The 26649-nt window shown below is 50.1% G+C and overlaps 1 long non-coding RNA gene across 2 annotated transcripts in view; it reads left to right on the forward strand.

Annotated features, from left to right (window-relative positions):
* LOC142819336 (uncharacterized) overlaps positions 1-26649 on the forward strand; it is a 114073-nt gene extending 87424 nt beyond the window's left edge. Inside the window, exon 3 of one of the 2 annotated variants that reach the window (XR_012897198.1) lies at positions 26468-26649. This is a non-coding gene — a long non-coding RNA (uncharacterized LOC142819336). Of the gene's footprint in view, positions 1-4115; positions 5405-26467 lie in introns of those variants that run through there. The other variant, XR_012897197.1, reaches the window with a different exon arrangement.

A 26649-nucleotide genomic window follows, 5' to 3' on the forward strand; every position in this document is an offset into this window, starting at 1 on the left:
TAAGTGAATAATGATCCCAGCGCAAGTACAGAAGGAGCTAAATGAGTGAAGGTGTCATATGTCCATCATGGTTCCTGGGATATTTAATGAATGGCAAAGCAGGGAAATTGATTTGTCCAGGCTCTGATTGGCTGAACCTCTTCTCCCAGCCTACACGGGTCCACGCGGTAGCGTAAGGGAGCTTGGTAATTGCGATCGCTGTGATGTACATGTCGATCAGAAGAAGCCTGGTCCTTGTTGAGAAGGCTCCGGCGTTTGAAGGAGTCCAGGCTTGATTGTCATTCCAGACGAGCGTGCCCTGACAGTCCTCCCTTTTTACAACAAATCAGAAGCAAAATGAATAAATTAGGTTTTGAAGTTCCTTGCGGGCTTCATTGATGCGATTGCAGGTGGAAACGACAGGTAACATAACCAGAGGGAATTGGTGTCAAGCCGGCGCCTTGCAGTGCCCGATTATGTCACCAATCAGCTGGTGAAATAGAGAGATTTCCCGCGTATATTTAGGAAATCAACATGACAATGTCATATACAATCGGAGTTAATTAGGCAAACCCTCTTCCTGTATGTACGGCACCTTGTGCCTTAAAGGTAAAGAGTCTTCAGTCATTCCTGCGGCTTTGTAAATGTCACCAGAAGCTGATTGGTTGCAGCCCGGTGCAGAAAGGCACCCAAGCCAACATCCCGCATCTGGGCTCAGAGGTGGGGAAAGTGCTTGGGATGTTGGCTTGTTTACAGGGAGGAGAAAATGCCCTGCTTGGAATGCCCTGCCGCCCATTCACTCCCTGGTCCCTGGGGCCTAGGTCTCAGACACACCCTCACCCTGCTCCTTGGTCGTCCCCCGCACTGAGCAGACTCAGTCCTGTTGGGCCTCCGGGCCAGAGGGATTGAGACCAAGGTGCTAGAGTCTGACACGGGGGGTGGGTCGTTTCAGGGCCGTGAGGTGATCTCAGGGCCAGACTGGCAGCCCGGATGAAGCCGACCCCTTGAGGAGGGTTAGCCCGGCATCGGGGACTCTCGGCAGGACACAGCCTGACAAAGCAGCTGAGGGCCGGGGCTGCTCTTTTGCCAGCAGCACCAGGGGCGAGGAGGCTGCCAGCGTTCAAATGTCTGACACGCATCACGCGGCGGCGTCTGTATTCCCAGCCCATGTGTCCCTGGTCCCCGGCATGATACCTAATGAATAGGGCTCTGTCTAATGAACGGAGCCCTCCCTGCCGGCTACCCTGCCCTCGAATCTCTCGCCTTGCGCTTTGCAGGTGACACGCCGGTCCCTGTGCCGTACAGCGGGGCTGTGCTGCCTGGACAGGCCGGGGCCCGGAGCTCTCCTGGGCCTCGTTCCCTCCCGCCGCTGTTTTGCCCGTGCAGCTCCGTGGGGGGCATTGGCCGGGCTTGTGACGTCCGGCAGAGTGAGGGCCGAATCTCTGCCACCAGGTCCAGATGGCCCCGCTCCAGGTCTTAGGGAGGAGAAGCTGCCAAGCATCGTGTAAACCGACTCCCCCCCCCCCCCCCCCCCCCCCCCCGCACTGCATTGCTGCTCCGGCTGCGCACTCGGAGACGTTTAGGTCTGTGTTTGGGCCTACCTCTTCTGCTTTCAGGCAAGTGTAACCCACACACCGATTGTGGCTCGCTGGCCCATGCAGTTAACCGGTTACCCGGGAAGCACAAGCCTTGCCAGCATTCTTACCAGGTAACCGGTTAACCGGAGGGCCCAACTAACAGAAGCAGGCCCCCTTCAGCAGGGCGGGGCTGGGCCGGAGTAGCCCCCGCTGTCTGTGGCTGGTGATTAACTAGTTCAGTAAATCGCTTAACTGGTTAACTATTTGAGTGGGCGTTTGCATCCCTAGCAGGGTGTGTCTACACAACAAAGTAATTTCAGAATATCAGCCACTATTCTGACATTACTCTACAAGCGTCTACACAGCAATTCCGTTATTTCAAAATCATTTTGAAATAACGGGTGGCTTATTCCAGCTTTTGTAAACTTAATTCTACAAAGAATAACGCCTCTTCCGAAATAGCAGTTTGGAAATAGGGGCCGTGTAGACGCTTCACTGCTGCTATTTCAAAATAGCCCCTCACCAGGGCCGCTATGTTCCTCCTGGGGCGCTAAATCGAGAGAGCAGAAGTCTGCCTCGGACTCATTTTGAGGCTTCTTGGCAGTGTAGACGTGCTATTTCGAAATAATTTCGGAACAACTATTCCGGGATAGCTTATTCCAAAATAACTGCAGTGTAGTTAGCAGAGTGTTTTAGAGTAGGAGGGAGGGGAGAGTCAGTGACTTTGGCTGCAGCATGGAGGAACCGGGCGGGGGACGGACAGACGGGACAGGACGACTCTTCTCTTTCTTCTGTCTGGCCAGTGGTGTTAGCACACACAGATTTCTCTTGCCCCATCATCAGGGGATCTTTGCTCGCTGCCTGGGAGGAAGACGGGGATTCACGCCGCCCTCGTTTCCTTCCAAACGAGCGTCTCCAGGGACATTGGCTAAGCTTTCCCTCTGACGTGGCAGTGCAGCTAGCCTGGGTGGTGGGAAATTACCCCACGCCCCAGCTGGGCCTGGCCCAGCTCTCCAACCCCTCGATATTGTGTCCAGCCCCTTGAGAGAGTGCAGCAGAGCCCAGGCTGTCAGGAGCTCCGGCCCATTTCTGGGGGCAGCCCTGAAGAGCACCTGCTGCCGCACAAGCCGGGATGGGTTTGGCCGACGCCCCCATGTGCCATGCGTGCCGGTGCCTCTCTCTCCATTGCCATCCTTGAGTCCTTCACACTCATGCGGTGGTTCTCCAAGTGTGGTCCGTGGGCCACCAATGGGCGACTATCGTCTTGCAGGTGGGCCGTGGGTTTGGGGCTCTTCTCCCCCAACAGGGAGCCAGCGCTGGTGCTCCAGCCCCACGACCTGCCCCTGCAACGGGGGAGTGCCAGTGCCGGCTACCCGCTGCCGGGGGAGCCTTGCGGGCCGGATCTGGCTTGCGGGGGAAGGAAGCAGCTCAGCTCTCCTAGCTGGGGGAACAGCAGCACAGGAAACGCTCACCCGGCCGGAATCACGCCACCCCTGCAGCTACCATGTTCCCGGCCTGGCTCCACGCTGCTCCTGTAAGCAGCAGCATGACCCTCAGACTCCTAGGTGGAGGAAAGGCTGTGGGGCTTCGGACGCTGCCCCGGTTTTGCACAGAAGAGCCATTGTTCCAGCAGGGTGGGGCAGCAGCCAAGAGGCTGTCAAAGTGGATGCGGACAGAGAGCTGATACAACAGGCGAGCTGGAACAATGGGTCGGTGCTGAGAGCTAGTAACCCACCCGTAAGCCCTGTGGCTACGTCTATACTGCGCATTGTTGCACAAGAAAATATGCAAATGAGCCGCGGGGATGAATATCGGCATGCCTCATTTGCATACCTAATGAGCCGCCATTTTGCGGAAGGGGCTTTTGCGCAAGAAGGAGCTGTCTACATTGCTCCTCCTTGTGCAAAAAAAGCCCTCTTGTGCAGGAGCCGGTCTTCCTGAAAATAAGCAGCAGAATGGAGACAGCTCCTTCTTGTGCAAAACCCCCTTCTGCAAAAATGGTGGCTCATTAGGTATGCAAATAAGGCACGGCGATATTCATCCCCGTGCCTCATTTGCATATCTTCTTGCACAACAATGTGCAGTAGAGATGTAGCCTGTGTGTATGGAATCCACTTCAAGCCGGGGCCCCCAGCACCTGTGTGCTTGGATCATCCCTGGCCATCTTAGCTAACAGCCACTGATGGACCTGTCCTCTAGGAACTTGTCTAGTTTCTTTTTATCCAGTTATCCTTTTGGCCTTCACAACATCCTCCGGCAAGGAGTTCCACAGGTGGGCTGCGTGTTACGTGAAGAAGTACTTCTTTAGGTTTGTTTTAAATCTGCTGCTTATTAATTTCACTGGGTGACCCCTGGCAAGTGGGGCTACACAAGGGGATAAATACTAATTCCCTGCTCACTTTCTCCACACCAGTCATGATTTTAGAGAGGTCGAGCAGATGCCCCCATCAATCATTTCTTTTCTAAGCTGAACATTCCCGGTCTTTTTCATCGCCTCTCTTGTCAGATGCTTCACACCCTTAATCATTTTTGTTGCCCTTCTCTGTACCTTTTCCCCAGGCTAATAGCCCGTACACAGGGGTTCAGTGCCTCGCACCAGACTGAGTTCATCATTTGATACGGACGCATCCCATTCGGTCACGGCCTCTGCTCCCCATCTCTGCCTGCCAGCATGGCTGGAGTGGCCTCTGCAGAAACCATGAGCCTTTGTGCGTATTTAGAAGAAACGCCTGGAGCTGGGACTTTTCTTCTCTTGCTTCCCTAAAAAAATCCCAAAGAACTCAGACGGAGTCCATGGCACATCGGGGCTGACCACCAGTAGGAATAGGGATGCCAGTGGGAATGAGACCTGCTCATGATGTCTGGGAAAGCCAATGGGAGAGCTGAACGCGGGTACCTTTCTACCAGGGAGCCTCGGGGTGCCCGGAGCGTTATTCGGGGGCAATAATGCTTCAGCGGCGCATCATTTTGGGGGATCAGGGTTTTCCGCAATGTCTTTTGCCAGCCAGGGCCGCCACGACCAGATCGCTGTTTATGCAAAGATGGAAAGAAAAAAATACACCTCTCCGAGCTGGCTGCTTTGTGGAAGTCGTGAATGATTTTCTGTCACTAGGTATCAAACTGTGGTTGAAAGGATTTCCAGTTGACATTTAGCAGTATTAAATTACAAAATAACCACAAGCCAGTCACTCAGTATGATATAAACAGTGGGATTTGACAGAGCTATTTCTGGCCTTGGGGACCAATTTACTCATTTTTTACAGTCCCAATTCCAGTCATCCGCTGGTAACACACAGCGCCTTTTGGACACCGTCTAGTCGGAATTAGAGACACATATGGCAGAGTGTAATTACCTATTTATTCTGGTGCTGAATCAGCAAACGGAGGCTAGTTAACGGTGAAGCTCACAAGCCCCTTTCGTAAACACGGGGCACTGTCGGATCGGTGCAAAATGAATGCAAATGGAAAAAAAAAAGAATTCCAATCAGAGAAGCCAACAAAACTGGAAGATTTAGCGAGGGAGAAAAAGATCCTCCGTGCTCTTTGTGAGTGTGAAATCTAAGCCCTGGTCTTCATTAAAATTTAGATTCACTCAGCTACATTGCTCGGGGGGGACTGGATGAAAAATTCACACCCTTGAGCACCGTGGAGCAGCTGATCTAACCTGCAGTGTGGACACAGCTCAGAAGAGAAGAGCATTCTTTGCTCAGCCTAGCTCCCGCTGCGTCGGGGGGTGGATTCCCCACACTGATGGAAAGGACAGCTACCAATGGCATCACAGCACAGCTACATTATAGAGCAGGGTCCTGCCTTCCGGGTAAATCAGCCAATGGGAGTTTGTCCTGGTGATGTCGTGCTTGTGTAACTTCCTCTCCTGCCAGGAGGGTGGGAAGGGGATGGGTTCCCTGGGGGGCGGGGAGGGGTGGAATCCCCATCCCTACAGGTGTTTAAGTCCTGGCTTGACCAAGCCCTGGCTGGGATGGTTGAGTTGGGCTGGTCCTGCCTTGGGCAGGGGGCTGGACTCGGTGACTCCTGGGGTCTTTTCCAGCCCTAGGATTCTATGAGTTTATAATTCCCAAACTGCCAAGCATGGCCCCTCCCACACTGGGCCCCCACAACGCCCGCTGTAGGTGCACTGGGGGCAGAGTGTTGTTTAGCCTCGCGAAATGCAGGCTGAGAAGGACCTGACAGCTCCTTATAAATATGTGGGGGGTAAACACCGGGAAGCAAGCAGAGCTATGTAAGCTCGAGGACAATCATGACACAGGGACAAATGGGTATGGACTGGCTTGACAGTATCCGGGGCAAACTTTACGGATTTAAGATAAACTGTTATTGTGTTAAGTTAAACCTGATTGCACTAGTTTGAATACCTTGGGGTCCCTTGAAACATGCAGTTGTGTGTGTGTGTGTGTGTGTGTGTGTGTGTGTGTGTGTGTGTGTGTGTGGCGTTGCATGGAACTCTGTTAGGAGGGAGGGTGCCAACGTGATTCCTCCAGTGACCAGCCCTCTGACGTTGCCAGGGAAAGGTTTGCAGGTAGCCGTTCCAACGGGTATCTCCAGCGACCAATGGACAGAGAGAAGATTTTTGGAGAAATTGCCTGCTTTGAAACAGGCTCAAGGTCTTCCTCGTGGTCCAGCAAACAAACCAGAGCCCTTGTCCATAGAGTGCCCCAGTCATTAACCGGGAAGGACCCCGCAAGACTGTGCTTGTTCGGAGGGGAAGCGGTGATGAACTTAAAACCACAAGGGTGGGTGCTGAAGGACTGCTCCTGCCAGAGCCAGGGTCTGTGGGGAGACCTGGGGTGAGCTTCTCCGCACGCGCACTGGGTCTGTTGCTGTTTTCAGGACGTGTTCTCTGCAGTGCATTTGCCTTAAGAATGAAACAGGCGTGCGCAGGAAGGGCTGCGTGGTAACGGTGTCTGTGGGCAGGTGCCCTGCTCACCTCTCGGAGGAGACAGCGAGCCAGCCCGCTTGGGCAGCCTGACTGTGCTGGGATAACACACGGGAGGCAGGGAACGCTGTAGCGGAATGTCCCGGTCAGAAAGCTGTGAGAGGCGGGGCTCTGCCTAAGAGATCGGGAAGGCTGAGAGTGGCTGCCGTGGCTGGACCACCAAAGGGCAAGGCGGGTGCCGTTGCCCTGCTACGTGACCCTGGCTGTGAATGAATTCAGGCTAGAGAGCAGAACAGGGCTGGGCAGGATCCGGCTCGCGGGCCTCATCTGGCTGTTTTCTATTTATATCCTGCTGCCCGTGCTGCCGAATTTCCAGGCGGTGGCTCAGGCATCAGGATCCTCTTTAAAGGGGGGTAAACACCAGGAAGCTCGCGGCTCCCACTTGTGGTGCTACCCCAGCAGGGGCTGGAGCCGCGAGCCCTTTGCTGTGTTTTTAGTTCCACGCCTCCAGCCCAGACAACTCTGGGGGAGGCTAGTCCCCAGCCCTGCCCCCTCCACCCCAGGATCCGCCCCTTCTGGGGGTGGAGCCAGCCCATGACCACGTACCCAAATTCATTAAGTGGCCCCCTTACGAAAATTATTGCCCACCCCTGGATTAGTCGGTTCCCAGAGGAGGGAGTTTCTGAAACAGCCTCTCCATGGGATCGGGGGCAGGGCTAGTTCTAAGATGGACCTTGGTAAGTGGATGAGAGGGATGCTGTTACCAGGCTGCTGGTCAAAGCAAGAGCCCAGAGTGATGAGCTGGGAGATCCCGGCTCGTCCCAGGCTCCTAGGATTATGAAGCCACAGAGCCCGGGAAGGAGGCTGGCACAGGGCTCTGACTCAGCACAGGGCTGGAGCGGAAGCTTGTGTTTTCTGTCGTGCTTTCGCACAGGCACTGCCCTGCAGCCGATGTGCTGCAGGTTCCTGCTGGAGGAAAATCACCGCCCAGAGAAGGAAACTCTGGCATCAGCCACATCTCCACCCTGGGGGGAAAGATGCCTGCTGCTGCGCTGGGTACAACATTTCGGCACCCTGGCTGCAGACCGCTTCCCAGGCAACCAGTGCAGCAGGCTTCTCTTTGGCCTCCTGCCCCGGCCCCATCCCATGTCCCACGTGTTCCCGTCCCACGTGCGGAGCAGTGGCTGTCTGGAGTGCTGGGGATACTCAGGGCAGGGTGCACAGCCAGAGCGACTTTGGGGCCCACTAACCATGGAGCAGTCGCTTTCCCATCAACTCCGGCGATACCGTAGCTGCCGCCAGGACCTGCTTTATCCCTGAGCATCGTTACCTGGGAGAATCTATTCCGGGAGACTGCCGGGGGAGGGGCCCGAAGCTACGATAATACAAATAATCAATCCAGCACGGATGATTATTATTGAGCAATGCCGCTGGAGGGTCGGGAATTGGCCGGTCTGGCTCTGTGGGCACCCAGCTCCTCTCTCTCTCTCTCTCTCTCTCTCTCTGTGTTGATGGGAGGGCTGTGGGTCTGGGTTGGGAAAGTCCCGACAAGCTGAGCCGTGCAGCGAGTAGGTGGTGCACAGGTTGTAACTTCTGGGCCCTGGCCTAGTTCCGCGCTTTCTGTTGCCCATCTGACCTGACGCCCCAGTTCACACCCTGCCTACGTCGCGGGGAACGTTCGTGTTTTTCCCCCGCCACACACTATTTTAAGTTTCCAGCTGGGGCCTCTCCCTGCAGGGCCACCTCCCACACCTGACCTAAAACTTGTGTGGGAGTCTTAAGCCCACAGTTTATGCTCTTCTGGAGGGAAGCGTGAGCAGCCGGGCCGTGTCTGACGGATGAACACAGCGGCTGACACGGCCCCACCGGGCCAGACGTGGAGAGGGGCCCTGCTGTTTGCCACTGGCTTTCTCTCTGCACAGCACTGGGCGGCTTGGTTCAGAGGGTGTGCAGTGAGCTGGGATCTGACACTCAGTAGCCCTGTGCAGGCTGCATCCGTATCTCACAGCATGACAGTACATCTATGCCAAGGAGCACAAGTGCCAGAGCGTCGCGTCTGCCCGGGGCCAGACAAAAGGAGCAGCAAAGATTTCAGCAGGTGCGAGAGACAGTGTCCAAGGAGTGGGGCAGGAATACAGGTCTGCGGTTCTTAGCCCGGCCCGCCAAGAAAGGTGGCTTCTGAGAAGTCAAATCCCAGCTGTCGCATGGCTGCCTGGCTTCCCTTCCCATAGTACAATAAGGGCCGGATTGAGGTGGGGGCTAGCCGGACAGCTGCCCAGGGCACCAACCTATGCGGGGCGCCTGATGGCAGCTGTAAGGTGTGCAGCACACCAGGGGGTGGGGCCGCGCATGCGCTATGCGTCCGGGGGTGGAGCCACGCATGCGTTGCGCGCCCACTGCCCAGGGCGCAGGAATGGCTCGTGCCGGCCCTGGGTACAATGGTGGCTGCTTTGTGTGACAGCCTGGCTTTGGGCACGCCCCCTCTCAGACTTGCAGAGTAGAGGGATTGTCGGGCTCTTGGGAAGAAGCCTGGATTAGCCTTTCCACCCACAGCCCTGTTTTCAGGGGGTATGTGTGAGGGCGTAACATGGCCATATACAGCCCAATACAAGGCAACCTTCAGCTGTTTTATGGTCACAGTTGTTGGCTCCAATTAAAAGCTCTGAAAAGTTCAATGCGAGAAATCTTATTTCCCCATCTACTTACTTCCTTTGTTCTGTGCTTTTAACCTCAACATATTGTTAAGTGGAATAGCATTTGCCCTGAGTGTGCTAATTAACGATTAGAACCTGCTCTGCTGGCTTCAGAGGTGGGTTATGTTACTGCAGGTCAAAAGAACCAACTGTTTGGCTAAGCAGCCTTATTTTTACTTCTGTTTTTCTCATGCCAACTTTCTTAATGCGCAGGTTTAACAACAGCACTTGGCAGCTTCTGGGAACTTTATACACTGTACCTAACAAGTGTTAGAGAAACAAAAACAACAAACAGGAAGTTGTTATAAAAAGAACAAAAAAAATGTATCTGAGCCAGATATGTCTTTTCTACGCTGCAACTCCACATACAAGAAATGTGGACGTTATTACAGTGGTCTCACCAGTGTCTTTAGGGTGACAGAGCTTAGCTTTAAAGCTGGTCCCCAGAATTCAGGGAAATGTCTTTTCTGATTGAGTCAAGTCAGCCTGAGATGGGATCCAGGCAGTAAACACAAGGTGATGATGAATTTATTAGCAATTGTGAATTTAGGAATAATTAGGTTTGCCAGATGGTTTAACTAAAAATACTGAACCCCTGCCCCTCCAAAAAAAAAAAAAAAAAAAAAAAACACTGGGAAAAAAATTCTGTTGAGAGGAAAAAAAAGGGGGAGACCAAAGTTATGAAAAAAAAAAGACCCTGAGAGTTATTAAGCAATAAAAAATAAAACAGCATGGCCCCTTTAAGTGGGGGACTCGGGTGCTGGGACTGGTTGCTGAGTGTGTAGGGTTGCCAGGTGTCCGGTATTTTTGCCTCCTGGCAGGGAAAAAAAAATCAGAAAATACCAGACATTTTAGGTATCCAGTATTTTCTGCATTTTTTTACTGGACAGGAGGCGAAAATACCAGACTGTCTGGGTCAATACCGGACACCTGGCTACCCTAGGAACAATCATTGCACTGTGTTTTTAAAGTCATTTTAAAGACAACCCTCATTGACTGTTTCTTTCTAGAACATGGCTTTCCTCTCTCTCGACACCTCGCCAGCGGAGTGCACTTTCCTAGTGCAAACATCACCCTATCTTACACAGCTGCAGCTGAACAGCTGTAGTTTGTTTTGCCATTTTCTCAGCAGGGAAATCCAAGGCCGCGCATATATTTAATAACCAGAGAAGGGGGTGCTGGCACAGCAGATGGGTGTTACCAGAGGTGTCATGATCACATGGGGCAAGGGGGAAGGGTAGCTGTGAGTCAGGAGGCCTTGGTTTTATCCTTGAATCTGCCACTGACTTGCTTGTGACTGGGGCAGGTCTTGGGTTCTAGTTTCCTATCTGTGAAATGGGGACAGGGATATCTCGCCTTCTTCTTAAAGACCTAGGGTGTGTCTAGACTACATCCCTCTTTCGACAGAGGGATGTAAATTAGACACTGGAAATTGCACCTGAGGTTTACAGGATCTTTCAAAAAAGCAGCCCGTTTTTGATAGAATTGCGTCTAGACTGTGGTTTCAATTTCAAAATAGCGCTTTTTCAAAAGACTGCCATTACATGATTATGCAAATGAAGCATGGGATATTTAAATCCCAGCTTCATTTGCAATTTTGAAGTGTCTAATTTAGGGTATGTCTACACGACCACCCTAGTTCGAACTAAGGTGGCTAATGTAGACATTTGAACTTGCAAATGAAGCCCGGGATTTAAATATCCCGGGCTTTATTTGCATGTTCCCAGGCGCCGCCATTTTTAAATGCCCCGTAGTTCGAACTCCCTGCCCGCAGCTACACGCAGCATGGGCTAGGTAGTTCTAATTAAAGCTCCTAATTCGAACTACCGTTACTCCTCATTGCAGGGAGGGGCAGGGAGTTCGAACTACAGGGCATTTAAAAATGGCAGCACCCGGGAACATGCAAATAAAGCCCGGGATATTTAAATCCCAGGCTTCATTTGCAAGTTCAAATGCCTATATTAGCCACCCTAGTTTGAACTAGAGTGGCAGTGTAGACATACCCTTACATCGCTCTGTCGAAAGAGGGATGTAGTCTAGACACACTCCTACTGATGGAAAGCACTGACGAACAGGAGTCTAACCAAGCCGTTCATTTCTCTCAGTGCACTATTTACCACATAAGAGAAGAGTTTCATTTATTACACAGCTTTCTACGTAGTTTCTGTAACTAAGTACCTAGATGAGGCAAGGTACATTTTAAAACCATGCATGAAACTGAAAAAAGTTCTGTGAGTCACAAAACAACCATCTAATGTAATCGCCCCCTTGTCTTGCCTTGCAGGAGCATTTTTGTGGTGTCCAGACATATGTGACCCAAATGGTCCCAAATGGATCCAATGGGATATAAAATAAAAATTCCATATTCAAAAGAAATTCCTTCAAAACCTTTCTGAGGAGCAAGAGAACTCTAACGAGCAATGAACACGCTCCTCCTCATTTAAAGCAAGTTGATTCCATTTTGCAGTTAACTTAGAATGAGCAAATAGCCCGCTCGCTTTCACCTTCTGATTCTTGTCCGTTTGTCCTTCTGTGTCTCCTATGGACACTGTGGAGGGGTTTTCAAACTGCCAGGGAAAGTTTTCATTGGTTTTATTTGATTTCATACACATTTCTATGGCTAGGAAGTTTTGAAAAACACTGTTTTAAAACCATACAACTTTGGGGTTAGTTGGCCTGTTCCTCTTTCTGGTTAAAGAGACAGCTACTTTTCTGATGCTGTGGGCTTTAAGCTCTCAGGTGAGTCTGATATCAATGCTCACCTCCAGCGCTGTATTTTTCGACACCAACTCACATATAGCCATATCTTTTCTTTGAGGTAAATGGTAGCTAACAATATCTCGTTTAGCTATTGACTCATCCTGCTGCCATCTACAAACTGCACTTTTGTGAGTGAACATGGTCGTGCACAAGAGACGTTAGCATAGGCCCAGACAGCGCCTCACATCAAGAACACTCCAGATTTTGAGAAGTGTTTGCATCTGGATTTAAACTTTGCAGAACAGCACTTCTCTAATACGCTCTGTAGAAGTAATTCTAACCAGAGCACAGGCTGGCGATTTGCACAATGTGGGTATTTTTATTGAGTCGGTATGTATTTCTTTCGGACTTAATGGGAAACACGAGGATTGTAGTAAATCAATAAGATGACTAGGACTTGAGAAGGCTCCATTAAATCCTGCTAGATAAAATTATGTTCTGCTGCCGGCATGTAGCTCTAGATACTGAAGAGTAACTCAAGTCTTATCTTCCCCCACCTGAAGACTGCGGTTTTCAGAAAGCAGCGGTCTTGGTGGTATTCTGGGTGAGCTCTGAGAACATAGGATGCTACTGAAAATAAGAGTGAAAGGGTTATAATCCACATCACATGGGTTCCCGGGCCTTGTACAGTATCAGACTCTGGTTCTGTTTTCCTTCCTGACACTTTTCAGTTGCTTTTGCTCTTAGTTCTGACAATTGTGGCATCATCCAGTTACCACCTATTTCCTTCCTATTTAAAAGAGCCTTAGATCCATGCAGCCTTTGAACCAGAGACACTAAATCACTTCTGTTCTGTGGTTCTTTGTAATCAGACAAGCAGAGACAGAGACACCTTACAGTATCTATCACGGCTACCTCTGTAAATAGCACCTGCAGCTTCCTGTTACAGGATTGAGAGGGCAGATAGTACTCCTGCTCATTGCTGGAGCCCTGCACACATCCCTAGCTGCAAAACTGAGCCGCGGATATCCGCATCCATATCTGCAGATGCAGATAATTTCCGATATAAAGTGGATATCCACAAATGTGCTGGGTTCTTCATACAAATTTTGTATCTCCAGCTGCATGTATGTCTGCAAAAAATGAGCCACAGATAGCCACTTCTATATCTCTGGATATCCGTGGATTTCCACGAGGAGTAATGGTAGTTCGAACTAGGAAGCCTAGTTCGAACTACCTAGTTCGTGCCGCGTGTAGCCACGCGGCACGGGGTTCGAACGAGCGGGGATTTAAAAATGGCGGCGCCCCGCTTATGCAAATGAAGCCCGGGAAATTCAAATCCCAGGCTTCATTTGCAATTGCGGTATGCCTACATTACCCTCCTATTTCGAAATAGGAGGGTAGTGTAGACATACCCTAAGGGTGTGTCTACACTACACAGTTAATTCGAACTAATAGCCGTTAATTCGAACTCCTCATAGAATGAGGTTTACCTAGTTCGAATTAAGCGCTCCGCTATTTCAAATTAAATTCAAAATAGCGGTTTGCATGTATAGCCGCTATTAAAGTTAATTCGAACTAAGTAGTTCGAATTAAGGGCTGTGTAGCTACTTACTTCGAACTAGTTGGAGGCTAGCCCTTCCCAGGTTGCCCTGGTGGCCACTCTGGGCCAAACCAGGAACACTCTTCTGCCCCCCTCCCGGCCCCAGAGCCCTTAAAGGGGCACGGTCTGCTCACGGTGCCCGTGCCAGTTGCAAGCCTGCCAGCACCCAGCCAGCAGACCCTGCACCTGGCATGGGATGAGCCAGCCACCCGCTGCCACCCAGCCCTCCCCCTCTTCCCGGGACCAGGCTGGCGGCTCCCAGGAGCCCGCCCGGGGCCGCAAGAGGCGGGCGCCTGCCTGGTCTAGTGCAGAGATCATTGACTTCATCGAGGTTTGGAAGGAGGCCTCCAACATCCACGATCTCCGCACTAGGCACAGGAACGCAGCCATCTACAGCTGCATGGCTGCCAGCCTGACCACCAGAGGCCACATGCAGACCCAGGAGCAGGTCCGCTGCAAGATTAAAGACCTGCGGCAGGCCTACTCCAGGGCCTCCCAGCCAGGGGCCAACCCGGAGGCATGCCCTCATTATGAGGCCCTGGACTGCATTCTGGGGGTTCACGCAGTCCATGCCCCCCAGGTGGTGATCGACCCCGGGGCAGAGGGCCCCGTCCCTGACACGGAGAAGGAGGAGGAGGATGCTGAGAGCCAGGGGCCTGCCCTGGATGCAGGACCCCCGAGGCATCCCACAGAACACATCGGCTGTGTCATCCAAGGCCGGGGAGGGCTTCACATGTGAGTGCCATCATGCTCCCCTTATGTGTATGGTGGAGGGTGGAGAGAGAGCCCATGGACCGTGTGCCTGGGCCTTGCCCACCATGGAGCAGCAGCTGGGTGTCATGCAGGGGCCCTGGCCCGTTCCCCACATGCCGACCCCGCTTTGCAGAGGGGGGCTGGGCCTCCCAGACACCGGCGGTGCGGGGCTGCACGTACTGGCCAGCCATGCGATCCACCTCAGCCATCCAGGCTGGCAGGAAAGCCTCCCCCTTCCTTTCACATACATTGTGCAGCACACAACGTGCTGCCACCACGGGAGGGATATTGTGCTCGGCGAGGTTGAGGCAGGTGAGGTGGCATCTAAATCGGGCTTTCAGGCGTCCGAAGGTCCCCTTGACCACGATGCGGGCCCTGGTGAGCCTGGCATTGAAGGTCTGTCGGGAGGGGTTGAGGTGTCCCTTGTAGGGCTGCATTAGCCAGGCCTGTAGGGGGTAGGCCACAGCTCCCAGCAGGCACACCGTCCCCGGCCGTGATCTGGCGGTCGGAGAAGAAGGTCCCGGCGTGCAGCCTGAGGCACACGGAGGAGTTCCGGAACTCCCTGGTATCGTGTGCCTTGCCGGATCAGCCCACATTAATGTCTGTGAACTGGCCCCCGTCCTCCTTCTCCCATATTTATTTTGGTCCTGGACATCCAACACTCCGGTCATCTGAAGAAGTGGGTTGTGCCCACGAAAGCTCGTTATCCCATCGACATGTTTTGTGAGTCTTTGAAGTGCTACCAGACCTTTTGTTGTTTATCCTGTACCCCCTGAAGCTACAGGCGTCCTGGCTTTCTCTGACCTTGAGGCTCCTGCCACTATCACACCTTCCTTTTCCTTTTCCAGAGCCCCAGTGGTTTGTGTTCAGGCCCGTAGGCTGGAATTTCTGGGAGAGTGGGTGCTTTTTTTGTAAATGTGAACTGTAAGGGTGTGAATGCGCCCCCCATAATCCCCTAAGTAAGTGGGGAAACCAGCATCAGCCTTCCCCCAGCTCCTGGGTGAATGTGCCGCTCCTGTCTTTCCCTGGCTGGGCAGAGCATGCTCAATTGGAGGGTCTTGGGGGGAGCTTTCGCACCCTCCCCCCGTGTATGGGCCTGGATTTGAACTGAATTCACCCAAGTCCAACCCCTGCTTCCTGGCCTGCCTCCGCCCTGCCTATAAGCACCTTTCTTCTCTCTGTGTCTTGTGCTTTCAACTAAACGGAGCAAAAATACCCTCCCTTGAACCCAGATGGGAAGTGCTGCTCTGACACAAGTCGACAGCGTTTGGCATGGTTCCCAACTGCCTCGCGCCCGTCTCTCCCTGGCCATCGCGTGACAGGTGGGCCACTCGGGGATTTGCTACATCACCCCCGAGGAGAGTTCCTGTTTATTTCTAGGTAAGCCGCATTGTGAATTGACACTGGGATACACAGGGCTCCGGCTCTTCCCTGCTGCCTCCTCAGTCACTCGGGGCAGATTAAGGCTTTTGTGCTGTTTTACCATGGTCCGTGATCCGGCCTCTTGCAGTGGCTGCACTTTGCTCCGTTCGTTGAAGGCGTTTCACATGGATTTTTCATATTTGCATCACAAATTGTAAATGAGCCATGAAAAGCAGCTGTTCAAAAACGCCCGCATTCATCACCCCCGGGGTTTGGAGCGAATGAACTTTGCCAGCCATTTGATTGGGGACTAGGCACAGTCAGTTTGATGGGAGCAACTGTTTGTAGTGAAAAATCACGTAGGCACATGGCATCTGCTTTCCATTTTTACTTTCCCTGCTTCCTCCTCCACACTGAACTTTAAATTTACAGATCGCTGCAACACCAGGTCAGCAGCAAAAGCCCTTCACTGTGACATCCACGAGACATCCCTGGTCAAAATGGACATTCGCAGTGATGTTATTAGCTTTCACCATGAGACATTTTGTCCAGATTTGAAGCACTTGGAAGAGGGGAAATTGATCAGGAAGAGTCAACATGGATTCACAAAGGACAAGTCGTGCCTGACCAATCTGATTAGCTTCTATGACTAGGTAACTGGCTCTGTAGATATGGGAAAGTCAGTGGATGTGATATACCTTGACTTTGATATGGTCGGTTTCTAGCGGAGTGCCCCAAGGATCTGTTCTTGGACCGGTTTTGTTCAACATCTTTATTAATGACTGTGACGGACCGGGCTGTGTCTGGGCACAGCTGAGGGCGTCAGCTCAGGGCGAATTGCTCAAATCCGGGGCTCCTTACAGCCCCAGACTGGTGACCTCTCCAAACAGGCCACAAACCAGTCCCACAGAGCGCTTCAGCTGCCTGCCTGAAGCCTCACGAGCAAAACCCCTCCGACACCCCAGCAATATCCGTGCCCCAGATGGCCCCGGGCCTCATACACAGGTGGGGGGTCCTAGCACCCAATCCCACCTACCCCAAACAAGTTCTGTCCGGTTCCAAGAAACCAGCCACAGATCCCTGGTCAATTTACCCTCTGGACCTTACCCACAAATCACGCTGGGCCAATCCTTTAGCATCTAACAACTAAAGGTTTATTAACACAAGAAAGAAAAGCATGAGAGTGAGGTTGTTAAAGATTAGTACGTTACATGCACCGAATCTCCCAATCCTCGATGCAGGCTCTAGCAGAGATGTACAGCTGCTGGTTTAAAAGTTCTTGTTGCACATCCTATCATCAGGATGGGTTCACAGGTCTTCCAGGCTCTTCGATCCCTGCAGTGCTGCCTCTGGGATGAAGTGCTGAGCTGAGAACAAAATGGCATCGACCACATGGCCTCTTTATACCCCCTTCCTGGCCTCTTCTGGTCTCAGCCGGTCACCTGGTCCTCAGCCTCTCTCTGCTGGCAGCTCTTAGGTCTCCGCCCTCATGCTTTAGGTGTGTCTTTGGCCCATCAAGTGCCATTGTTCCACAGGGCTTCGTTAATCAGCCTGTCCATAGCAATGCTCAACCACATTCGGAGAAATATTCAGCTTCCACACAGATTACAGATTCCTATCTACACACACAGACATTATATACTCACATAAATAGCGTACACAGGATCAGCAAACAACAAGCTCCATTCAATACCCCACATGGCCCCCTTCTATATCATTGTTGGAGCCAGCACCCCCACCTATGGGTGCAGCCACGATCCGGCTGCTTCCCTCAAATTCCAGTAACGTGACAATGACCTGAATGAGGGGATAGATTGCACCCTCAGCAAGTTCACAGATGACACTAGGTTTGGGGGAGAGGTAGAAACGCTGAAGGGCAGGGATAGAGTCCAGAGTGACCTGGACAGATTAGAGGATTGGGCCAAAAGAAATCTGATGAGGTTCAACCAGGACAAGTGTAGAGTCCTGCACTTGGGACGGAAGAATCCCAAGCATAGTTACAGGCTGGGGACGGAATGGCTAAGTAGCAGTTCTGCAGAAAAGGACCTGGGGGTTACAGAGGATGAGAAGCTGGATCTGAGTCAACAGTGTGCCCTTGTAGCCAAGAAGGGTAATGGCATATTGGGGGCATTAGGAGGAGCATTGCCAGCAGATCTAGAGAAACGATTATTCCCCTTTATTTGGCTCTGGTGAGGCCACAGCTAGAATACTGTGTCCAGTTCTGGGCCCCCACTATAGAAAGGATGCGGACGCATTGGAGAGGGTCCAGCGGAGGTGACCAAAATGATTAGGGGTCTGGAGCGCATGACCTCTGAGGAGAGGCTGAGGGATTTGGGCTTGTTCGGTCTGCAAAAGAGCAGAGTGAGGGGGGATTTGGGAGCAGCCTTCAACTCCCTGCAGGAGGGTTCCAAAGAGGCTGGAGAGAGGCTGTTCTCAGTAGTGACAGGTGGCAAAACAAGGAGCAATGGTCTCACGTTGCAGTGGGAGAGGTCCAGGTTGGATATTAGGAAAAACTATTTCCCCAGGAGGGTGGGGAAGCCCTGGAATGGGTTCCCTAGGGAAGTGGTGGAATCTCCATCCCTAGAGGTTTTTAAGTCTCGGCCTGATCAAGCCCTGGCTGGGTTGATTTAGTTGGGACTGGTCCTGCCTTGGGCAGGGGGCTGGACTTGATGACCTCCTGAGATCTTTTTCAGCTCCGTGATTTTGAGCTCAACCTCCCATCTCCCCTTCTCATAAGAACATAAGAGCGGCCGTACTGGGTCAGACCAATGGTCCATCCAGCCCAGTAGCCTGTCTGCCGACAGTGGCCAATACCAGATGCCCCAGAGGGAGGGAACACTACAGGTAATCCTCATGTGAGTCCTCTCCTGTCATCCATTTCCAGAAAAACAGAGGGTAGGGACACCATTCCTACCTATCTGGCTAACAGCCATTGATTAACCTAACCTCCATGAATCTATCTAGCTCTTTTTTTTTAACCCTGTTCAAGTTCTAGCCTTCACCACATCCTCTGGCGAGGAGTTCCACAGACAGACTGTGTGCAGAGTGAAGAAAAACTTCCTTTTGTTTGTTTTAAACCTGCTGCCTATTAATTTCATTTATGACCCCTAGTTCTTATATTGTGGGAATAAGTAACTTTTCCTTATTCATTTTTTCCACACCAGACATGCTCTTATCTATCATATCCTCCCTTAGTCTCCTCTTTTCTAAGCTCAAAAGTCCCAGTCTTTTTAATCTCTCTTCAGATGGACCCGTTCCAAACCCCTAATCCAGTGCCGGCTCAAGCCATTCGTGTGCCCGGGCAGCAGGCATGCGGCGCATGTGCGGCCCCCGCCCCCTGAGTGCGTGGCACACACGCAGCACCCCTTACAGCTGTAATCAGGTGCCACGTGGCCCCCACCCCCAGGCTGTAAGGGGCACCATGCACCTGAGCGTGGAGGCCGCATGGAGCCCCTTATAGCTGCAATCAGGCGCCCGCCCATAGGTTGGCGCCCCGAGCAGCTGCCCGGCTAGCCCCCCCCCCCTTAATCCGGCCCTGCCCTAATAATTTTTGTTGCCCTTTCCTGAACCTTTTCCAATGCCAAGAGCTCTTTTCTGAGATGAGGTGCCCACATCCGGACGTCTCCTGGACTTTCAGCCTGAGCTGGTCTTTAGCTCTGGTTAGTGAAGGTTGCTTAGAGGTTAGATTGAGAGAACTTTTTTGTTCTATTCCCGTCTCGCCACAGACTTGCTGTGTGTGTGTGACCTTGGCCAAACGACATCTCTTCTCTCTGCCTCCGTTTTCTTTGTTGCAAAATTGGGGTAAGAGGAGGAGGGATTCCTCTCAACTGCCCACAAGGAATTAACCTAAGGCCTAGCAGACCACAGAAGTCTGAGAGAGAGCCAGGATAATCCTGCTTTTGATCACCTCCCTAGCAGTGCTTTGGGGGGTAAAACATTAGCTCTTGTCTATTGTCTAGGGCTTTGTCTACACTGCTGGCTTTGCCTGCAGTACCTATGCAAATGAAGTGTGGATTAGCATATTGCTGTGCTTCATTTGCATAATTTATTCAAGCTGGTTTTGCACGAGGGGTTTTTGTGCAAAAACAAGCAGTGTGGACATTTTTGGGGTGCAAAACGGGGTTTTTACGCAAAAAAACCCTGTCTACACTGCTGCTTTTTTGCACAAAAACAGGTTGTATAAATTATGCAAATGAAGTGCGGCAATATGCTAATCCACACTTCATTTGCATAGGCACTGCTAGCAAAGCTGGCAGTGTAGACAAAGTCCAGATGTGGCCTAATGGTCTAAGTGCAGGACTGAGAGTGAAGCCTCCTTAATCGTATAGCTTGCCCTGGCACCCTGGCCTTGATTAAGAGAGGGGATAATAAAATAAATTATTAATAAAATAATAAACACTTACCACCATAGGGGTGTTGGAAGGGCTAATTAGTAAATGTTTGCAGAAATGCTCCGTAAGTGCCAAGTGTTACTGTTGGAGGACTTGCATTGTAGAATGAGAGAGAAATGCAAGTGCACCGGGGACAAATGCAGAAATGCACTTGAGTGGCTTAACCGCTCCTTTCCTCCTATCCCGCAGGAGTTGTTCAAGCCTGGTCTTGAATTAATATGGGGACTCCCTCCCTCCTCCAGCTTCCAAGATGGTTCAGTACAAGACAAAAGTTCCCAGTAGTTAGCTCGAGGAGAGAAAGAAACTCTTCTGATGCAGGCCCTGTTCCCATCCCTCTGGATTCGCTTTTCCTCAGCGTTGCGCGGACCCCCGCTGACGCCCTGCAGCGGTATGTTCAGAGTTAGGAATCCAACATTACCAGGGCAGTGTCGGTGCTTGGCCAGTGACTCTGCAGATTTCCCTCTCTCTCCTGGCTGGTTTCCCTGGATCTTGGAATCTTCTTTTTCTGTCCTTTGCAAAGACAAAGGCCTGTGTGGAACGAATTTTGCGCTAGAGGACGGTGTTGGAGGTCGCTGCGTTTGAGACTGTTTGATACGTTGTATCCTCACACTTGGCTGTTTGAAGATCCGGGGTTTTCTACACATTTTAGAGCTCCGCAGCCCCACCTCCTTCCCACCCATGCCCCTTTACATCTGGGTGAGTCCTGGCGCACACATTCTCTGCTCAGCCTCACCAAGGAGTACATTTACTCCTCCCCGCAATGTACACACATGCGCACCTCCTTCCCTTCACCCACACTGACCCTTGCTCTCCTGGTTTCTTGCCACAACACATGCTCCCCTGCATGCACTTGACTCCACGGCACAGTCACCCCTCCTACCACACCCCTCAGTGCACCCAAACGCAGCACTCAGCCTCCTGCCCGCACCGTTCCGGGCTCGCGGTGCAGAGAGCTTCCTTGGGGACTGTTGGAGCCTCTTTCCACTGTGAGGCTGAAGGGCAATCACTCCTTCGGCTGTCTCTTTTCCTTCCTACCCTCGGCTGTGTGCGAGTGACCATCCCACGCCCGCGGCTTATTGCTTTTGTTGCCGCATAATAAGATCCGTCTTCCTTAATGGTATGCGGCTTGGCACAAGCGCTCCAGGTGGGATGAGTCAAGTTCAGTGCCCTGTTCCCACCCGCGGCTGCTCCTTGTTTGCTAATGAACTGCAAACAGTTGTGTTCCTCATGTTCCACCTTCACCCTGCCCCATGCAGCCATGATCTAAATATAGGCCGTAATTATTCCACTAGACCCATCACGAGCGCTGGCAGAGGCAGAGGTCAGGAACCCCTCTGCAATTGTAACATATTCCCTTCTGCACTTTTCTGCCATTGGTGATTCCAACGGCTGCAGCTACTGAGGAATACCTGGGGTTTGATTTTTTTTCTGTTCAATATCTGTGAGCGCCACAGACTTTCTGGTCCCCGTACAACCAAACCACAGACTGATCATTTTTCTTTACTCCAGCTGGAACGTTCCTTTGGTATATTTGGCTGCACAGTCAGCGTAGGAGCGCAGATGTGTTTCTTGTCTAGAGAGCAAGCTGCCTCTCCATCTTCACTGGATGATGGTGGTTTTGCCGGATCCAGTGAGTCCATAAATCAAATTGCCGGGCATGTGGTTTTTCCAGGAGTCTGTTTTCACATGGCTCCATGTGAAACCAACAGTTGAATACGGGTGCTCTAAGTAACCTGAGGCCAAATCGTTTAGAAAATGTAAATGGAAGTGGAAAGATGTCACTGATGGCAGGAAGTCACCCGTGTCACCTGTCAGATGTCCCCCAGAGGCATTCGCCAACATTCCTTGGTAGGATCGCGAATCAATAAAGCTCATTCTCTGGGCTTCTATCGGAAGCTACGTCTACACTGCAGCTCTTTTCCGGGATACCGGTGGTCCAAGGAACGTGTCTGCTTTTCAGAAAAAAAAAATTCGGAAAAGCGGACGCATTCTTTCACCATCCCTGTAAACCTCGTTGAACGAGGAAGAAGGGATGTCCCGAAAGAGGAGGTTTTTCTGAAATTGTGGACGTGCCAAATTTTGGAAAAGCCTTTTCCGAAAGAAAAGCGGGAAAAGATCCGCAAGTTTGCAATTTGCATATCTTTTCCCGACTTTTCTTTGTAGTGTAGACACAGCACTTTGAGGTAAAGCTGACCATTGATTTGCAAGGGTAACCAAGTGGCCTTCAGTTAAGCCTCTCCTCGCCCCAGCCATGTGAGTATTCTCACCATTTTACACTGACACGCCGAGGCATAGAGAGTTTCAGTGACAAGCAATAGTCGAACTGTCGTCAGAATTTGGATTGCACTAGCTCCCGATGGTCCTCGACCAGGATCAGGGATCCCGGGTGCTGGCTGAGCACAGAAGAGGAGTTTACAATTTACTTCGGAGAAGAGATTAACAAACAAAAGAGACACCAGAGAAATGCGGACGAGCATAATTAGTTGTAGTTGTTTAAGCCACCTCTGTGCATAACTTGGGGGTCCCATCTAATGTGTGGTAGCTAAATTGTTGCATTATCAGTCAGTGAGTGTAATGACTTATTTGTGCATTTCCTAGAGCTCAGGAAGGTCCTGAACTCAGGTCTAGAAGCTGCGGAGCACAGTGAATAATGTATTGCAATATGTTTATCATGAATATACAGAGGGGAAGGAACAAAATACAAGACTAGCTCCTGTCCCGCTGACAACAGTGGCAACATTCCCGTCCCTTTCCCTACCTGAGAAGTTACTCAACATCGAATTTAAAAAGGGGATGGGAGCATCTCTGTGGTTCCCGGGATGAATAAATGACCAAACTGTTAAAAAGCATTTAAAAAACCCCAAAGGTGGTATGTGAAAACCTGAAATAATACATGTTACGAAGAGGGAGCAAGTACCTGAAGAAAATCATTATGTGGACCAGCTCCTTGAGAACATTCCCCTTTCCACAGGGAGCTGGAAAAGAGAAGGTGCACGAATTGCAGCTTTTGGCAGGGTTATATTTGTAACATCTGGCTGTGAAAAAGAGAAAATTCAGCCAATTCGTTTTGAATAACAGGCAGTGCTCACGAAGACGGAGAGGAACTGTGAATTCCAGTGAAACTCGCCCAGAACACTTGGAAGTGATTACGGGAAGAAGAATGTCAGGGAAAAAATGGGAAAGGCTTAAGATTGTTAAAAGTCAGAACTGGTCAATCTGGGTTCAATTTAAATAAATAAATAAAAAAGAAATGTCCCCGTAGAGCTGCCAGAAATCAAACGAATGCTCAGAAAACGAAAACTCCTGTCCAGCATAGCTAGGCAAGGGGAGGCATTCAAGCATCACTGACAAATCAGAGAAGCAAGTAAACAAACAGAGCCCAAATGGAGACAGTTTGTTAGCAAAATATGATCAGCTTTTGGCAGGCTTTTACAAATGCTATAATCAGGCAGTGGGAGTCGACGGGATGGGGCTGACAGGGTTTGAATGGTAGATCTGTTCTCCACAGGTTTGCAGCAGCTTTGGAAAGGGCCTGGACAGACGTGACCAATTTTCCTTCTTGGGCAAAATGACAGAGGAAAGAAATCCGGAAGCATTGTGATGCTGACCCAACTGCGGGATGTCACTTCCGCCAGAGCTCTAGCACAGCAGCCTGCCCTGTTTTCGAGAGCTGGGTCTGTGATGCTCAGAATTCAAGTTCATCCAAAATGTTGGGAAAAAGTTGGGCCTCATTTCCAGGGTGGGTGTGATTATTTGCAGACCCTAGTTCGAATGGTGCGCTGCGGCCCAGGACGCCGGAGCTCCGCTTCCGCCTGGGTGGGGCTGCAGCAGCTGCTCCCTCAGCTTTGGGATGTACTTCAGCTAGGATGCGCTGCCTGGGTGGGCGGGGCTAATAATCGAGCACAGGGCCATGTGTGTGGGAACCGACTGCACATGCCTCACACTGACCCTTGACGACATCTACACTATAATGTTTTATCAGAAAAAGGTACGCAAATTGTGCTCCACAATTTGCGTACCTTTTCCCGATAGTTTTGCCAGGAGAGGCTTTTCCGAAATTTGGCCTGTCTACACTGGGACAAATTTTGGAAAATCCCCCTCTTGAGAAAGAGCCCTTCTTCCTCGTGGAAGGAGGAAGACAGGGCTTCCGAAAGCGCGCGTCTGCTCTTCCGCAAAAAAGAGAGGAAGAGCAGATGTGTTCCTTGGACGTGGCAGAGTTTTTCCGGGATACCTCTGGTATCCCGGAAAAACCCCGTAGTCTAGACGTAGCCTTACTGAGGACAACCCAGTGGAATCACAAGGTGTATATGTGTTAGACTTTGTTCTAATAGTTTCCTTCCAAGCATATTGCTTAGGTGCAATTTGGTGCCTATACATTCAGCGTGTGTTTTGTCTCCACCCCAAAAATGCTAATGTGTAAGAGTGCCTGGATGGCTAAGATGATTAGTGATCGTTCAGATCACTAGGGATAATGGGCCAACCAGATCATGCAGCTTAGGGACAGTCCACAAAGGGTAGTATGGAAGATCGGTGGGACTAGTCTATATAGCTGGGGAGAGTGTGAGTTATTGCATCAGCCTTTTTGTGTGGTGTTGTCCACCAAACACTAGAAGAAAAAATGGATAAGAATGATTCATTAGGTCATAGAATCCTTTAAAATTTACAGTTAACAAAGAGAAGAAAAAAAATCCTTCTGTTTCTTTCTCCAGGCACCTTCCCTAACCTGCTTTCTAGCATCTTTTCTTCTTTAAAAGAGAACACGTCTTTCTCCTAAGCAATTAAACATTTTGAAATGGGCCATTTTCTCCATCATATTTTCCTATCTCCCCTTTCCTGGACAGCAATCACGTACTCCAGGTTCCATGCTGTGAAGGATATTCTGCCGCTGGGCGCATCTGGTTCCCTGATGAGATCCACAGGCAGCTGGCCTGGAGTTGTTTTCTGTGTCATATGACAATGTCTAGGTTGCCCTACCTTCCTGATCACCCACTCTTTTTGAATCCCTTTTGAGTCTGAGTTTCTTTTCTTTTCTGCTGGCACTTTTGTCTATTTAAGAATAAACTTCTGCACAAATGTTCAGGAGATCAAGCCACAGATCTTTATAGGGTAGAAACGAGGTCGTTCTCTAGGCATTTTGGTGGAGATTTTTTTGGACTGAGTGTTAGGCTAGTCGCATACTGGTATGCATTCCTTAAGCATTAATGTTTCCTTTGGGACTCAAACCTTACAGAAATATGAGAATAGAGCATGCATGCAGCAGACATACTACAAAAGGAGTCTGCATGGGCTGTGTGCAGAGAGAACATGTTGCAGCTATACAGCTAAAAGAAAGGAGAAAGTGCAGCCTCCTTCTCTGTCTACTTTGAGCAATGCTTTTCTCCAAACATTGTCTATTGTTCTCATTTAGGGTTGAAATACCTTGTGTTGGAAATAACTCCTAGCAGGAAGTTTTCATAGCGTGCTCTGCTAAGAAGAAAACTAACAAATCAGACAGTGTGCATATATGACACATATGGTGAAATCTAGGACCTATTTAAGTCAATGGAGCAGTCATGGACTGAGGATGAAAAAAACGGTGGCAATAGCATTTTGCATTCAGAGAAACTTTAAAAATCAATCCATCCAACCGTGTATTGATTCCAAATCCTTAAGGATTACTGCCAGTTTAATACCCCAATTTACAAAAAAAAAATCCCTTTGCCTTGCGTCATTTGAAACTGAAAGAAAAAAAAACAGATTTAATTTGTGTTTCACCATTTGTGCTGTGTGTTTACTATTTGCACTTTGCTCAGTTTGGACCAAGAAAATACAATAAGTAGTTTCACTTCCTGAGTCACATGAGTTAGGACAATATTGCAACGTTGGGTTGCAAACACTGTTTTTTATTTTAAAGAACATAAATAGTGCTGTTTATTTTTATTACAAAATATTTCCATTAGAACATATACACAAAGAGCTTTATAAATAGGAAGACTTGTTTGCATCCAACCATAAGCTTCTTTTCATTTAAGTTAAAAAAAAAAGTTATTCAATTGTTTCTGTTAATTTGTGAAACTTTATTTTCCCCCTAAACGTTGGGCTTAAACATCACTGCACTGTGTACCACAGTTAAGCTGATTAAATGAAAATGGTTAATGAAACCTATGAAAGTCAGAATGGATATTCACAAAATATTTATTGATTTTGGAGCCTTCACTTACACTGAATTAAAAGGAGGCTTTGGATGTTCAGACCCCGGGTTTTTAACATTGCCAGAATGAGGCAGCAGGATCCATTAATAACTTTGTTTTACAATTGATTGTAATTGACACAGAAAACTTCCAGGAAAAAAATTGTTGACAATTTTCATATTTGGGTTGCTCATAAAGGAATTCCACATGAAACAATAACGCACTATATTAAACTAGGCACGTCTCTGTCGAGACTTAATTGAGGAAATTAAGAAATTAGAAGTTCTTGTCTAATTGAATTCTGTTGGTAATCTAAAGCAATTCTGTCTGGTCTGTCTAATTCAGCAATAAAAGAGTCTGGATGTTGGAGCTGCGCACAAGAATGGAGCCCATGTTTGAAGACTTCTTTACTGCCTAGAAGGATAGTAACTGAAAAGAATAACTAAACGCTCCCTTGTGTTTCATGTGATGTTACATGCTTCTCAAGCCCTTACACCTCTGTCCATATTGAAAAGATGCTCCACTGA

This window comes from Pelodiscus sinensis, chromosome 22 (genome assembly GCF_049634645.1).
Source record: "Pelodiscus sinensis isolate JC-2024 chromosome 22, ASM4963464v1, whole genome shotgun sequence".
Lineage (NCBI taxonomy): Eukaryota > Metazoa > Chordata > Testudines > Trionychidae > Pelodiscus > Pelodiscus sinensis.